The sequence below is a fragment of the Hyla sarda genome, chromosome 1, assembly GCF_029499605.1.
Source record: "Hyla sarda isolate aHylSar1 chromosome 1, aHylSar1.hap1, whole genome shotgun sequence".
NCBI classification, from domain to species: domain Eukaryota; kingdom Metazoa; phylum Chordata; class Amphibia; order Anura; family Hylidae; genus Hyla; species Hyla sarda.
Window position 1 is genome coordinate 207,655,351 of NC_079189.1, and position 14,552 is coordinate 207,669,902.

Below are 14,552 nucleotides of genomic sequence, written 5' to 3' on the forward strand. Positions count from 1 at the left end.
CCTACATATTAAAGGGGCAGTGCCCACATTTAGCCAGTGCCAGTGCCTCCCCCTGCTTGCCATTACTGTTAGAGCGATCCATCCCTGGTGCAGCTGTACACACAGCAGTCTACTGCTCTCCTTTGTAGTGAAGGACAGCCCGGCTCCCTCCCCCTCCCTCCCCGACTGACAGCAGCATCACTGGGGGGCGGGCCAGCACTGACAGCCGGAACGCTTCCCTGTGGAGCTGCGGCTGCTGTGCACGGCTCCAGGACAAGGGGAGACGCTGGGAAAAGCACAACACACACATATAGGGCAAGCAGTGGCTACCATCCCTCTCCTGTGGCTTGTATGCCCTCAGATGCCCTGCCTGTGACATCCATGGATGGAAAGCCAGGATATCATCAGTGACTCCTCATTAACTATTGGATTACCATTGACAGTGGCTGCAGATGATGAATTTCCCTGCAAGGTCAATGCTGGCTTTCCTGTGTGCAGCACTGAGGGTAAGAGATGCATTCACTGCCTTTGTCTTAATCCTTGTATTCCAGTGTGGAACAGCTGCAGCTATCCTCCCAATGATGGGGATTAGACAGCATCACATATTACTGGGTTTAATTACAGAGCAGGGACAAGGCTGCTGGCATGATGATGATGATGATGATGACCTCTGCTGGGTGCATCACTATGTAGTAGCATTCTTTCTGCCATGTATTCCTAACACTGGCATAAATAATAGAAAGTGCCAGCTAGGGCAGGACCATCCAACTTACAGCAGCTAATGCATTACTGTAGTGCCCAGTGCTGCCTGACTGCAGTGAGGATGTGCCCAGGAATGCTAATGGCCAGTGACAGAGGGGCCATGGACTCTGCATAGGACATGTATGCTGCACTATATAAAGGGATACCCCCCATTATCTAGGACACACTACAGGAAGGAATTGGTGTAGTTTCATGTTTACCAGGCAGAGTTAATCCCCTATGGTCATGGCTGACTATTAGACTATGCATCTATAGGTTGTCTAGCTTGGGATACTGCAGGCTCCTAGGGATTCATTGGTTACAGTGTATAAAGGGGAAAGGATAGCAACAAACTGTATAGTATGGAACTTACATGGACACATAAGGGAACATATACAATAGTGGCGGTGTTGCTAGGTTACTGCTTATCATTATAATGTGCGTCAAATGTATTCCCTGGAAGCGCTTCTCTCTGTCTTTTCACCTTGTGCAGGTTTTATTATTTTTTTTTAACTATTTGCATATTTAGCAGCACATCGTAGGACTCATATATGGGCAGCAGCCGGGTGTGAGACAATATATAGAACTTAGGTATAGCTGTAGCAGATCCGATATGTGTGTCACAGAATGGGAAGCCTGTGGTTTATCTTAATAATAAACAAAATTCATCATGCTGTTTACTTACTGTTATGCTGGGAAAGTAGATGTATGTAAATACACAGGTATATATATATATATATATATATATATATATATATATATAGATGGAGGGAGAGAGAGAAATAAATAGAGAGAGAGAGAGAGAGAGAGAGAGAGAGAGAGAGAGAGAGAGAGAAATAATACAAAGGCAAATAGATATATAGATATGAGAGAGAGAGAGAGAGAGATAAATAGAGAGAAATAATACAAAGGCAGATAGATATATAGATAGATGAGAGAGAGAGAGAGAGAGAGAGAGAGAGAGAGAGAGAGAGATAAATAAATAGAGAGAGAGAGAAATAATACAAAGGCAAATAGATATATAGATAGATGAGAGAGAGAGAGAGAGAGAGAGAGAGAGAGAGAGAGAGAGAGATAAATAAATAGAGAGAGAGAGAAATAATACAAAGGCAGATAGATATATAGATAGATGAGAGAGAGAGAGAGAGAGAGAGAGAGAGAGAGAGAGAGAGATAAATAAATAGAGAGAGAGAGAAATAATACAAAGGCAAATAGATATATAGATAGATGAGAGAGAGAAATAGAGAGAGAGAGAAATAATACATAGGCAAATAGATATATAGATAGATGAGAGAGAGAGAGAGATAAATAAATATATATATATAGAGAGAGAGAAATAATATAAAGGCAAATAGATATATAGATGAGAGAGAGAGAGATAAATAGAGAGAGAGAAATAATACAAAGGCAGATAGATATATAGATAGATGAGAGAGAGAGAGAGAGAGAGAGAGAGAGAGAATACACAGGTAGATATATAGATTGATAGATGGTGAGAGATAAATAGAGAGATAAATAGATAGATGGTGAGAGATAAATAGAGAGATAAATAGATAGATGGAGAGAGATAAATAGAGAGACAAAGAAAGAGAGAGAGACCTGCCTGCACCTTACTACTTAGACCTGCCTGCACCTTCTTACTACTTAGACCTGCCTGCACCTTACTACTTAGACCTGCCTGCACCTTCTTACTACTTAGACCTGCCTGCACCTTCTTACTACTTAGACCTGCCTGCACCTTACTACTTAGACCTGCCTGCACCTTCTTACTACTTAGACCTGCCTGCACCTTACTACTTAGACCTGCCTGCACCTTCTTACTACTTAGACCTGCCTGCACCTTACTACTTAGACCTGCCTGCACCTTACTACTTAGACCTGCCTGCACCTTACTACTGAGACCTGCCTGCACCTTACTACTGAGACCTGCCTGCACCTTACTACTTAGACCTGCCTGCACCTTACTACTTAGACCTGCCTGCACCTTACTACTTAGACCTGCCTGCACCTTACTACTTAGACCTGCCTGTACCTTACTACTTAGACCTGCCTGTACCTTACTACTTAGACCTGCCTGCACCTTACTACTTAGACCTGCCTGCACCTTACTACTTAGACCTGCCTGCACCTTACTACTTAGACCTGCCTGCACCTTACTACTTAGACCTGCCTGCACCTTACTACTTAGACCTGCCTGCACCTTACTACTTAGACCTGCCTGCACCTTACTACTGAGACCTGCCTGTACCTTACTACTTAGACCTGCCTGCACCTTACTACTTAGACCTGCCTGCACCTTACTACTTAGACCTGCCTGCACCTTACTACTTAGACCTGCCTGCACCTTACTACTTAGACCTGCCTGCACCTCACTACTTAGACCTGCCTGCACCTTACTACTTAGACCTGCCTGCACCTTACCACTTAGACCTGGCTGCACCTTACTACTTAGACCTGCCTGCACCTCACTACTTAGACCTGCCTGCACCTTACTACTTAGACCTGCCTGCACCTTACCACTTAGACCTGGCTGCACCTTACTACTTAGACCTGCCTGCACCTTACTACTTAGACCTGGCTGCACCTTACTACTTAGACCTGCCTGCACTTTACTACTTTTACCTGGCTGTTATGCTCTCCTTTTTTTGTGATATATATATTACTTTGAGTGATACATTGCATGCATTGATTTACACATAATGGTAATTGAGAAGGGTATTTATCACTTCTGGTGAAAGGGTAGAGTAGAATACTACTTTGAAAGTCTGCTGGATTTAACCGTCCACATCCAGTTGTAAAGTTTTTCCTGTAGTTCTCTTTCAGTGCTGTCCACCTTGTTTCTGTACCACATCCATTATTTATTGTTATCATTTATGTTTCTTGTTCTGTATTATGTTATTCAGCCAACACCACAAGATTATCGTAATGCTCCAGACCGCATGACAGTGATGTCATCTGTACTTCATGTCGAGTATTGGTACCAAGTCTGAATCTATTGTTACTGCAGATGCTGTACGGTTATCAGGATTATTATTGTGTATAATAAATATGTATTACTACTTTTACTATTCTATTTCTTTTCAATTGTATTTTTACACACATCATGCCAGGCAAAATAGACTTGGGGGAAAAATAATGGCTGAAGGGTCAGCATAAAATTCCATCATGATTTGGATCAGGGCTGGAGTGGGACTGAAATCCATCTCAGGCATTTTAACACTTACAGGCCCACCTGCTGTGTAGTCAATGTTAAATATGGTTGTGCGCTTGTGAGTTATGACTGGTCACAGTATATATAATGTTTAAAATATACATGTTCCTGTAAACATTTGTAGACAAAGCTGAAAAGACAACACTTGGAACGTCAATTTCTCTCCAGGGAAGTTTTGATTCTTCTAGACAGGGATCATGGCCATATTCGAACTGGAGACTCTCATTACATGCAGCCAAAGATCAATTAAACACATGCTGCCCCCACCCTAATTCCCTAAAGGAGGTTCTCTAGTCCAAATATGGCCCAAACTGCTTTCAGGAGTATGTTGTAACCCCTCCATCACAAATCTGGAGCACTGAGTCAATTTATTGGTAATAACTGAATGCACTCTTGAACACTGAGATACTGCAGGTTTCAGTATAACCTATTAATGCCTAATTACAAACTAGAACACTAAAGTATTACAAGTGCCATCATTATCCACTAATACATAAATATATACCTGGTGCCTGAAGGGACCGAAAGGCTGCTGTTCCACTGAGGCCAAGTTTCCACTTGGTTTTTTGTGTCGTTTTTTTCCCCCTAAAAAACACCAAAACGGCCCCCAAGGCATTTTTTTTTTAAACACTGCAGACAGATGTTAGCTGTAAATCAATGAGAAACCGCATCTACACATGAAAAATATTTTTTTTAAAGAAAAAAAAAAGGGAAAATCACTCACACACTATATTTTTATTATTGTCGGCTACATTTTTAGTGCCCTGCCCGCCCACATAAATTGATCCCCGTTTTAAAATTAATTAAAATTTTGCTATTTATTTATTTATGTTGGTATCCAACAAATTTAGAAAAAAATGTCAAAGGGGCCAAAAATGCAATTTCCACTGAAAGGCAAAACACGCCAGAAAAAAACGCATGAAAAAAACCACAGGAAAATGCCGTGGTATTTTTTCTGGCGTTTTTTTTTTGCGTTTTTTTTTTTGGGCCAAAAAACAACCAAGTGGAAACTTAGCCGTAAGAAGACACTAGTATTATAAATAACACATGGTAGAAGGGGTCCTTGTTATACATTTTGTGTTTGGGCTTAGGAACTTCAAATTACTCCCGAATTCTCCCATTAAAAATGATGCCCTATGTAAATTTATATTAAACCTACAGCATATATATGTAAAGCAATTACAGTGGGGCAAAAAAGTATTTAGTCAGCCACCAATTGTGCAAGTTCTCCCACTTAAAAAGATGAGAGAGGCCTATAATTTTCATCATAGGTATACCTCAACTATGAGAGACATAATGAGAAAAAAAAAATCCATAAAATCACATTGTCTGATTTTTTAAGAATTTATTCGCAAATTATGGTGGAAAATAAGTATTTGGTCAAGTTCATCTCCATACTTTGTTATATACCCTTTGTTGGCAATGACAGAAGTCAAACCTTTTCTGTAAGTCTTCACAAGGTTTTCACACACTGTTGCTGGTATTTTGACACATTCCTCCATGCAGATCTCCTCTAGAGCAGTGATGTTTTGGGGCTGTTGCTGGGCAACACAAACTTTCAACTCCCTCCAAAGGTTTTCTATGGGGTTGAGATCTGGAGACTAGCTGGGCCACTCAAGGACCTTGAAATGCTTCTTATGAAGGCACTCCTTCCTTGCCATCACTGTCATGCTGAAAGACCCAGCCACGTTTCATCTTCAATGCCCTTGCTGATGGAAGGAGGTTTTCACTCAAAATCTCACGATACATGGCCCCATTCATTCTTTCCTTTACACGGATCAGTTGTCCTGGTCCCTTAGCAGAAAAACAGCCCCAAAGCATAATGGGGGAGATTGATCAAAGTTGTCTATTTCCTGCATCAATATAGACCAACCTACAGAGGGTTAGGCTGGTCTATTGTGCGCTTAATTTATCAAAAGTCGCAAGGCTCTTGATAAATTCTGCGCACAGACTTCAGGGTCTATGGTTTAGACTGTATTTAAACCTGCTCCATTATGGTCTGACATTTCAGCGTACTTTCAGCTAATATTACTTTTCGCAGAAAAGCTGCTATTGATAAATTCAGCACCAATGCATTTTTCTGTCTAAAATGTACTAGAATGCATCATGTTCTAAAAATCCTCTAAAGCGAAAGTCGCAAAAAAGTAGCACATATTTAGACTGCGACTTTCTGTGTGACAAATTTAGATGGGAAAAAACTGTCTAAATCCTTTGATAAATCTCCCCCAATGTTTCTACCCCCTATGCTTCACAGTAAGTATAGTGTTCTTTGGATGCAACTCATCATTCTTTATCCTCCAAACACGATGAGTTGAGTTTTTACCAAAAGTTCTACTTTGGTTTCATATGACCATATGACATTCTCCCAATCCTTTTCTGGATCATCAAAATGCTCTCTAGCAAACTTCAGATGGGCCCAGACATGTACTGGCTTTAGCAGGGGGACACGTCTGGCAGTGCATGATTTGAGTCTCTGGCGGCGTAGTGTGTTACTGATGGTAGTCTTTGTTACTTTTGTCACAGCTCTCTGCAGGTCATTCACTAGGTACCCCCCCGTGTGGTTCTGGGATTTTTGCTCACTGTTCTTGTGATCATTTTGCATGGATCCCCAGATCGAGGGAGATTATCAGTGTTCTTGTGTGTCTTCCATTTTCTAATATTTGCTCCCACAGTTGATTTCTTCACACCAAGCTGCTTGCCTATTGCAGATTCAGTCTTTCCAGCCTGGTGTAGGTTTTCAATTTTGTTTCTGGTGTCCTTCGACAGCTCTTTGGTCTTGGCCATAGTGGAGTTTGGAGTGTGACTGTTTGAGGTTGTGAACAGGTGTCTTTTATACTGATAACAAGTTCAAACAGGTGCCATTAATACAGGTAACGAGTGGATGACAGAGGAGACTCTTAAAGAAGTTATAGGTCTGTGAGAGCCAGAAATCTTTCTTGTATATAGGTGACCAAATACTTATTTTCCTTCATAATTTGCAGATAAATTCTATAAAAATCAGACAATGTGATTTTATGGATTTTTTCTTTCTCATTATGTCACTCATAGTTGAGGTATACCTAATATGAAAATTGCCGTCCTCTCTCATCTTTTTAAGTGGAAGAACTTGCACAATTGGTGGCTGACTAAATATTTTTTCTCAACACTGTACTTACAAATGGTTACATCATGTGTATGTACTAAAGGAAGATCTCCACCATCTCCCACTGCATGAATGATAATCCACTCCTGACCCCGAGCAGCAGGTGCGTTTTCTCATAGGGACACATACAGGAACATGTCCAAAGGGAAATATGGCACTGGTTATTTAATAAGTGGGAAAATATAGATACAAAGATTCTACTCCCTTACTGATCAGAGTAACTGAGGTGTTTATGGCCTGCTTAAATTTGGCTTTGGTAGAAACAGCTATCTACCCATATTTGGGGTGATCAGGTACCTCACATCTCTTGAATTTGTGAGCATAGACTGTGGAAGTTCTTTCCAACACATTAAAGGGGTACTCCACTCGAAAATATTTTCTTAAATCAATTGGTGCCAGGAAGTTAAACAGATTTGTAAATGACTTCTATTTAATCATCTTAACCCTTCCAGGACTTATCAGCTGTTTTATGCTCCACAGGAAGTTCTTTTCTTTTAGAATTTCCTTTCTGTCTGACCACAGTGCTCTCTGCTGGCACCTCTGTTCATTTTAGAAACTGTCCAAAGTAGAAGCAAATCCCCATAGCAAACTTATCCTGCTCTGGACAGTTTCTGACATGGACAGAGATGTCAGCAGAGATCACTGTGGTCAGACAGAAAGGAAAAAAAAACTTCCTTTGTAGTGTACAGCAGCTGATAAGTACTGGAAGGGTTAAGATTTTTTAATAGAAGTAATTTACAAATCTGTTAAACTTTCTGACACCAATTGATTTAAAAGAAAATGTTTTCTAGGGGAGTACCCCTTTAAGTCTTCTGAAATCCTAAATCCTTTTCCTCAGATACTGTATCAAATATTCTATATTCTGTGACATGTGCCTTGACATGTGCCATTTATCTGTCACCTATGTAAAAAATCCATGTAAAAAAAAAAAATAATCACTCTGTAATTTCTTATATAGTGCAGCATAGGCTATTAGAGAATAATGTAGAAAAGTTTCTTGTGTACGTGTCATGCTTAAAGGGGTACTCCGGCCCTAAGACATCTTATCAAAGAATAGGGGATAAGATGTCTGTTCGCGGGAGTCCCGCCGCTGGGGATCCCCACAATCTCTCATGCAGCACCCTCCTGTCTCAGCTGCATGCAGCGCTGTCTGAAGCCACAGGACCACAGGGATGGAGTATCGTGATGTCACGACTCCACCCTCTTGTGACGTCACACCCCGCCTCCTAAATGCAGGTCTATGTGGCCATCAAGCCCCCTCCCATAGACTTGCATTGAGGGGGTGGGGTGTGATGTGGGTGCTGCATGAGAGATTGCGGGGGTCCCCAGCGACGAGACCCCCACGGTCGGGGATAAGATGTCTTAGTGCCGGAGTACCCCTTTAAGTGTTGTGGCTTATGTTGTATGAATGGCTTTTCAGTCATATTGATTTCTTTTATCCCACTAAAATAATTTCAGAATGCTGCCTACATTTCCCATGAATCTGCTGGCTTTTTCAGTACTGCAGTTGATCTCATCAGGCTGCTGATAAATATTGCCTTGAGACAAAATAATTAAATCTATAACCTATTGAGGTGTTTCATGAAGATTGTAAGTCTTCAGGCTCTGTTCACGTCATGTTTTTACAAAATTTTTGTAGTGTTTTTACTGAATATTTTTTGCTATGATTTTTCCAAATTGCTGAAAAAAATTACTTGTTTTTATTATAATTTGTGCAGTTGCCTTAACCAGTTAAGGACTCAGGGCGTACCTGTACATCCTGAGTCCCGTTACTGGGGTTTAAAGCGTTCTTACGACCAGAGAACGCTTCAAACCCTGTGGGTCCTGATTGCTAGTAGCAGCCAGAACCCAGGGTTAATGCGGGGCACCACCAATCGGGCCGATGCCCGGCATTAACCCTTTAGACACCGTGATCAAAGTTGATTGCGGTGTCTAAAGTGAAGATAAAACTATCCCGGCAGCTCAGCGGAGCTGATCTGGACTTTCACGACAGAATTGCGATGTCCGGATCAGCTTACTGGGCGACAGGAGGGTCCTCACCTGCCTCCTGGTCGTCAGATCAGCGATCTACTGCTCCAGGCCTGAATAAGCCCCCCCCAAGAAAAGTTAGCATTTTTGGTCACTTCATATACCATAAAAATATTAATTAAAAGCGATCAAAAAGTCCCATCAAAACAAAAATGGTACCGATAAAAAACTAAAGACCACGTTGCAAAAAATGAGCCCTCATATAGCCCTGTACGCAGAAAAGTAAAAAGTTATAGGGGGTCAGAAGATTACACATTTTTTTTCATTCCCCCCCCCCCCCTTTTTTTTATTCTCCTTGGAAGGACTTTGAGTCTTTTTGTATTTGTTGTATGTATATGTGTTATGTCTAAAGAAAACAATAAAAGAGATTTTGGAACAGGGACAGAAGATGACAATTTTAAACATAGCCCTAAAAATTAGCAAAATGATGTTTTTTTATTTTTATTTCACCCCACAAAAAAAAATTTCTGCCACAAATTATGTTATAAAATAAGTAATATCATTACATAGTACAATTGGTGATGCAAAAAACAAGCCCTTATTTGGGTCTGTAGGTGCAAAATTGAACGTGTTATGATTTTTAGAAGGTGAGGAGGAAAATGGGTGTCCTTAAGGGGTTAAAAATCACCATTTTACTGTGATTACAGGAAAATCACAGCAAAAACAAGTGAACACAGCCTCAGATATATATTCATATCCCATAGAGATAGCAGGGTGAGATGGGAAGGGGTCTATCAGCAGCCTAATAATAAAAGTTGTTCACAGGAAGTCAGCTGACTTAAAGGAGTACTCTGGTGCAGATTACTCCTGCTCCGACCTGCCCGGGCTGCAAAAAAAATGAAAATGATGCTTCGTTCACACGGAAGTATGAAGGGGATGGACTGGAGGACCGATCAGCTGTAGTGGTGCTCAGCAGGAACCCAGGAAGGTGAGAGATGGTTTATTTTCATTTTTTTTGCAGCCCGGACAGGACGGAGCAGGAGTTCTCTGCTCCAGAGTACTCCTTTAAGACTGACCACATAAAACACAGTAATTTCCGGTGGGTCAGTCTGGTGATCATATGACCCAGTTACAGTAATAAACTGCTAGAATACGGCTGTTCTGAAATTGAACACATAGTGCTGTAGAACCAGTGATGTCAGAGTGCCTGATATGTGCAAAAATAAATGCATTCAGGAGTGCCATTTTAGACATATATATGCCCAGCACCCCTGCCAAACAGCGCTATGACAGAGCCACAACCCCCCCCCCCCACCCCCCTTACACAATGAACAGGGCTGCAATTAAAGTTAAGATGTTTAGTGTGGCCTATTGACCTGTGTAGATAAAGTTGAACTAAGTGGCATGCTGTTACAGGGGGATTACCATAAGTGTACCATGAGGTCCACCATGTAGTCAATTGGCTGTGGGGAAGTATGACAATCTGGGCCCAGGTGTCACTCCAAGCCCAAGCGTCACGATTTCTGATAGGAAAGGATTGCAGGCAGGGACCAGAGAGGGACACGGGAGGAACCGCAGGAGCCTAAGTACAGAGTACAGGTTTATTTTTTTATATAATGTACAATGGGCAAAGTTCTACCAAAAAAAAAAAAAAACTCCTACCAGATAACCCCTTTAATTGTTAGTAAATTTTGATTCATTATTACTTTGTTAGTTTCAAGTTATTTTAGCTCCAATAATGCGATCACTATTTTTGTGTGGTGCAGTTCTTATGTCTGATGCGCAGCCAACCATGGTTTTCTGTATCCTGTTGTTCTCCTATGTAATAGAGACACCCGAGTCTAAGATGTGACGAAAGCCTCTGTTCCCCCTATACTTACACTTTGGTGTGGACCAGGGTGCCTCCAGGTGTTGCAAAACTACAACTCCCACCATTCCTTTCCATGCCTGGACAGCCAAAGGCTGCCAAAGGCTGTCCAGGCATGCTGGGAGTTGTAGTTTTGCATCGTCTGGGAAACACTGGTGTAGACTCTTGTGTAGCGTAATTTAAAATAAATACATTTGTCACGATTCGGCAGGCTGGAGGTGGATCCTCTGTGTCAGCGAGGGATTGGCGTGGACCGTGTCGGTGGACCGGTTCTAAGTTGCTACTGGTTTTCACCAGAGCCCGCCGCAAAGCGGGATGGTCTTGCTGCGACGGTAGCAACCAGGTCGTATCCACCGGCAATGGCTCAACCTCGCTGACTGCTGAGAAGGCGTGGGACAGAAGGACAAGGCAGAGGCAATGTCAGACGTAGCAGAAGGTCGGGGCAGGTGTCAAGGTTCGTAGTCAATAAGGATAGCAGGAGATCTGGAACACAGGCTTTGGACAACAGTAAACGCTTTCACTGGCACAAGGCAACAAGATCTGGCAAGGAAGTGCAGGGGAAGTGAGGTAATATAGCCAGGGAGCAGGTGGAAGCTAATTAGGCTGATTGGGCCAGGCACCAATCATTGGTGCACTGGCCCTTTAAATCTTAGAGGGCTGGCGCGCGCGCCCTAAGGAGCGGAGCCGCGCGCGCCAGGACATGACAGCCGGGGGCCGGGACAGGTGAGTGACTTGGGATGCGATTCGCGAGCGGGCGCGTCCCGCTATGCGAATCGCATCCCCGCCGGCAGTGTCAGTGCAGCGCTCCCGGTCAGCGGGTCTGACCGGGGTGCTGCAGAGAGAGAAACACCGCGAGCGCTCCGGGGAGGAGCAGGGACCCAGAGCGCTCGGCGTAACAGTACCCCCCCCCCTTAGGTCTCCCCCTTTTTTTGTCCGGCAATTGCTTCACGTGGGACGAGGACACTGGGAGCGATTGTAGGGTTTCCTCATCAAATGCAGGCAGTTCAGCAGGAGTGGGAATGGGGAGGGCAGAGGGTGAAGCTTGGCACGGGGCAGAGTGTTACCAGGACAGGGGCTATGAGGAGGCAAAGCATAGTCCTGATAGGCTTTGGGGAGACCAGGTGTAGGAGGAGGCACCGAGGCTTGCCTGACGGGACTGGGAGGAGACGTGAGGCATTTCTTGCGGCAAGCAGGGCCCCAATTCTTGATCTCCCCGGTGGTCCAGTCAAGGGTGGGAGAATGATGCTGGAGCCATGGCAGACCGAGGAGGACTTCAGACGTACAGTTGGGAAGGACGAACAATTCAATCTTTTCGTGATGGAGTCCAATGCACATTAAGAGGGGTTCTGTGCGGTAACGTACGGTGCAGTCCATTTTAACTCCGTTGACCAAGGAAATGTAGAGCGGCTTGACGAGACGGGTCACCGGGATGCAGAACTTATTCACCAAAGAGGTCAGAATAAAATTTCCAGAAGAACCAGAGTCCAAGAAGGCCGCGGCAGAGAAGAAAGAGTTGGCAGAAGGAGAAATCCGCACGGGCACAGTGAGACGTGGAGAAGCAGACTTCGTACCAAGAGACGCCACACCCACGTGAGCTGGGTCCGTGCGTGCGTTTCCCAGACGTGGAGGGCGAATAGGGCAATCCACCAAGAAGTGTTCGGTACTGGCGCAGTACAGACATAAATTGTTATCCCTACGGCGAGTCCTCTCTTCAAGGGTCAGGCGAGACCGATCCACTTGCATAGCCTCCTCGGCGGGAGGCACAGGGGTAGATTGCAAAGGATACTGTGAGAGAGGTGCCCAGAGATCAAGGTCTTTTTCCTGGCGGAGCTCCTGGTGTCTCTCAGAAAAACGCATGTCAATGCGGGTGGCCAAATGGATAAGTTCTTGCAGGTTGGCAGGAATCTCTCGTGCGGCCAGCACATCCTTCATGTTACTGGATAGGCCTTTTTTAAAGGTCGCGCAGAGAGCCTCGTTATTCCAAGATAATTCGGAAGCGAGAGTACGAAATTGGATGGCGTACTCGCCTACTGAAGAATTACCCTGGACCAGGTTCAGCAGGGCAGTCTCGGCAGAAGAAGCTCGGGCTGGTTCCTCGAAGACACTACGGACTTCAGCAAAGAAGGACTGGACAGTGGCTGTGGCAGGATCATTGCGGTCCCAGAGCGGTGTGGCCCAAGACAAAGCCTTTCCAGATAGAAGACTCACTACGAACGCCACCTTAGACCGTTCTGAAGGAAATCAGTCCGACAACATCTCCATATGCAGGGAACATTGAGACAAGAAGCCACGGCAGAGTCGGGAGTCCTCATCAAACTTGTCCGGCAGGGACAAGCGGAGGCTAGGAGCGGGCACTCGCTGCGGAGGAGGTGCAGGAGCTGGCGGAGGAGATGGTTGCTGCTGTAGCAGTGGCAGGAGTTGCTGTAACGTGGCGGTCAACTGCGACAGCTGCTGTCCTTGTTGGGCAATTTGCTGCGATTGCTGGGCGACCACCGTGGGTAGGTCAGCGAGACTTGGCAGCAGCACCTCAGCGGGGTCCATGGCCGGATCTACTGTCACGATTCGGCAGGCTGGAGGTGGATCCTGTGTGTCAGCGAGGGATTGGCGTGGACCGTGTCGGTGGACCGGTTCTAAGTTGCTACTGGTTTTCACCAGAGCCCACCGCAAAGCGGGATGGTCTTGCTGCGACGGTAGCAACCAGGTCGTATCCACCGGCAATGGCTCAACCTCGCTGACTGCTGAGAAGGCGTGGGACAGAAGGACTAGGCAGGGGCAAGGTCAGACGTAGCAGAAGGTCGGGGCAGGCGGCAAGATTCGTAGTCAATAAGGATAGCAGGAGATCTGGAACACAGGCTTTTGACAACAGTAAACACTTTCACTGGCACAAAGCAACAAGATCCGACAAGGAAGTGCAGGGGAAGTGAGGTAATATAGCCAGGGAGCAGGTGGAAGCTAATTAGGCTGATTGGGCCAGGCACCAATCATTGGTGCACTGGCCCTTTAAATCTTAGAGAGCTGGCGCGCGCGCGCCCTAAGGAGCGGGGCCGCGCACGCCAGGACATGACAGCCGGGGGCCGGGACAGGTGAGTGACTTGGGATGCGATTCGCGAGCGGGCGCGTCCCGCTATGCGAATCGCATCCCCGCCGGCAGTGTCAGTGTAGCGCTCCCGGTCAGCGGGTCTGACTGGGGCGCTGCAGAGAGAGAAATCCGCGAGCGCTCCGGGGAGGAGCAGGGACCCGGAGCGCTCGGCGTAACAGTATTGTTGGTTTAGAAAAGAAGAAAAGATGCACTGAGTCAATATTAATAGAGAGGTCATAAATATAGAACTAATTGCTAACAAGGGGATATTGTAGCCATCGCACCAATTCGAGCAGGAACCCAGCATCTTTATTTCCCTCTTGGGTTTGTAACCGCATGAGGCTTGCTATACTCTAAAGATAGTTGTCACCGCTATCTTTCCCGATCATCCCAAACATGCAGTGGGGGATTAACCGCTGCCAGCACCTTATCTCCCTGAGAACGAAAAGATTGAACACGTTGATTTCCAACATATCTGCCCCATCCAACATCGGCCGTAGAGGAGAGTAGGGAGGCTTACACATTAGATTATGGCATATACCCTGAAATTGGCATTTATTTTGAC

At 44.8% G+C, this 14,552-nt stretch overlaps 1 protein-coding gene across 1 annotated transcript in view; it reads left to right on the forward strand.

Moving 5' to 3' along the window:
• The first annotated feature begins 202 nt into the window (after positions 1-202).
• The window catches only part of GPRIN3 (GPRIN family member 3), a 114,039-nt gene continuing 99,689 nt past the window's right edge, over positions 203-14,552 (forward strand). Inside the window, exon 1 of the mRNA XM_056567609.1 lies at positions 203-485. The gene's annotated coding sequence lies outside the window, so the exon portion shown is untranslated. The remainder of the gene's footprint in view (positions 486-14,552) is intronic.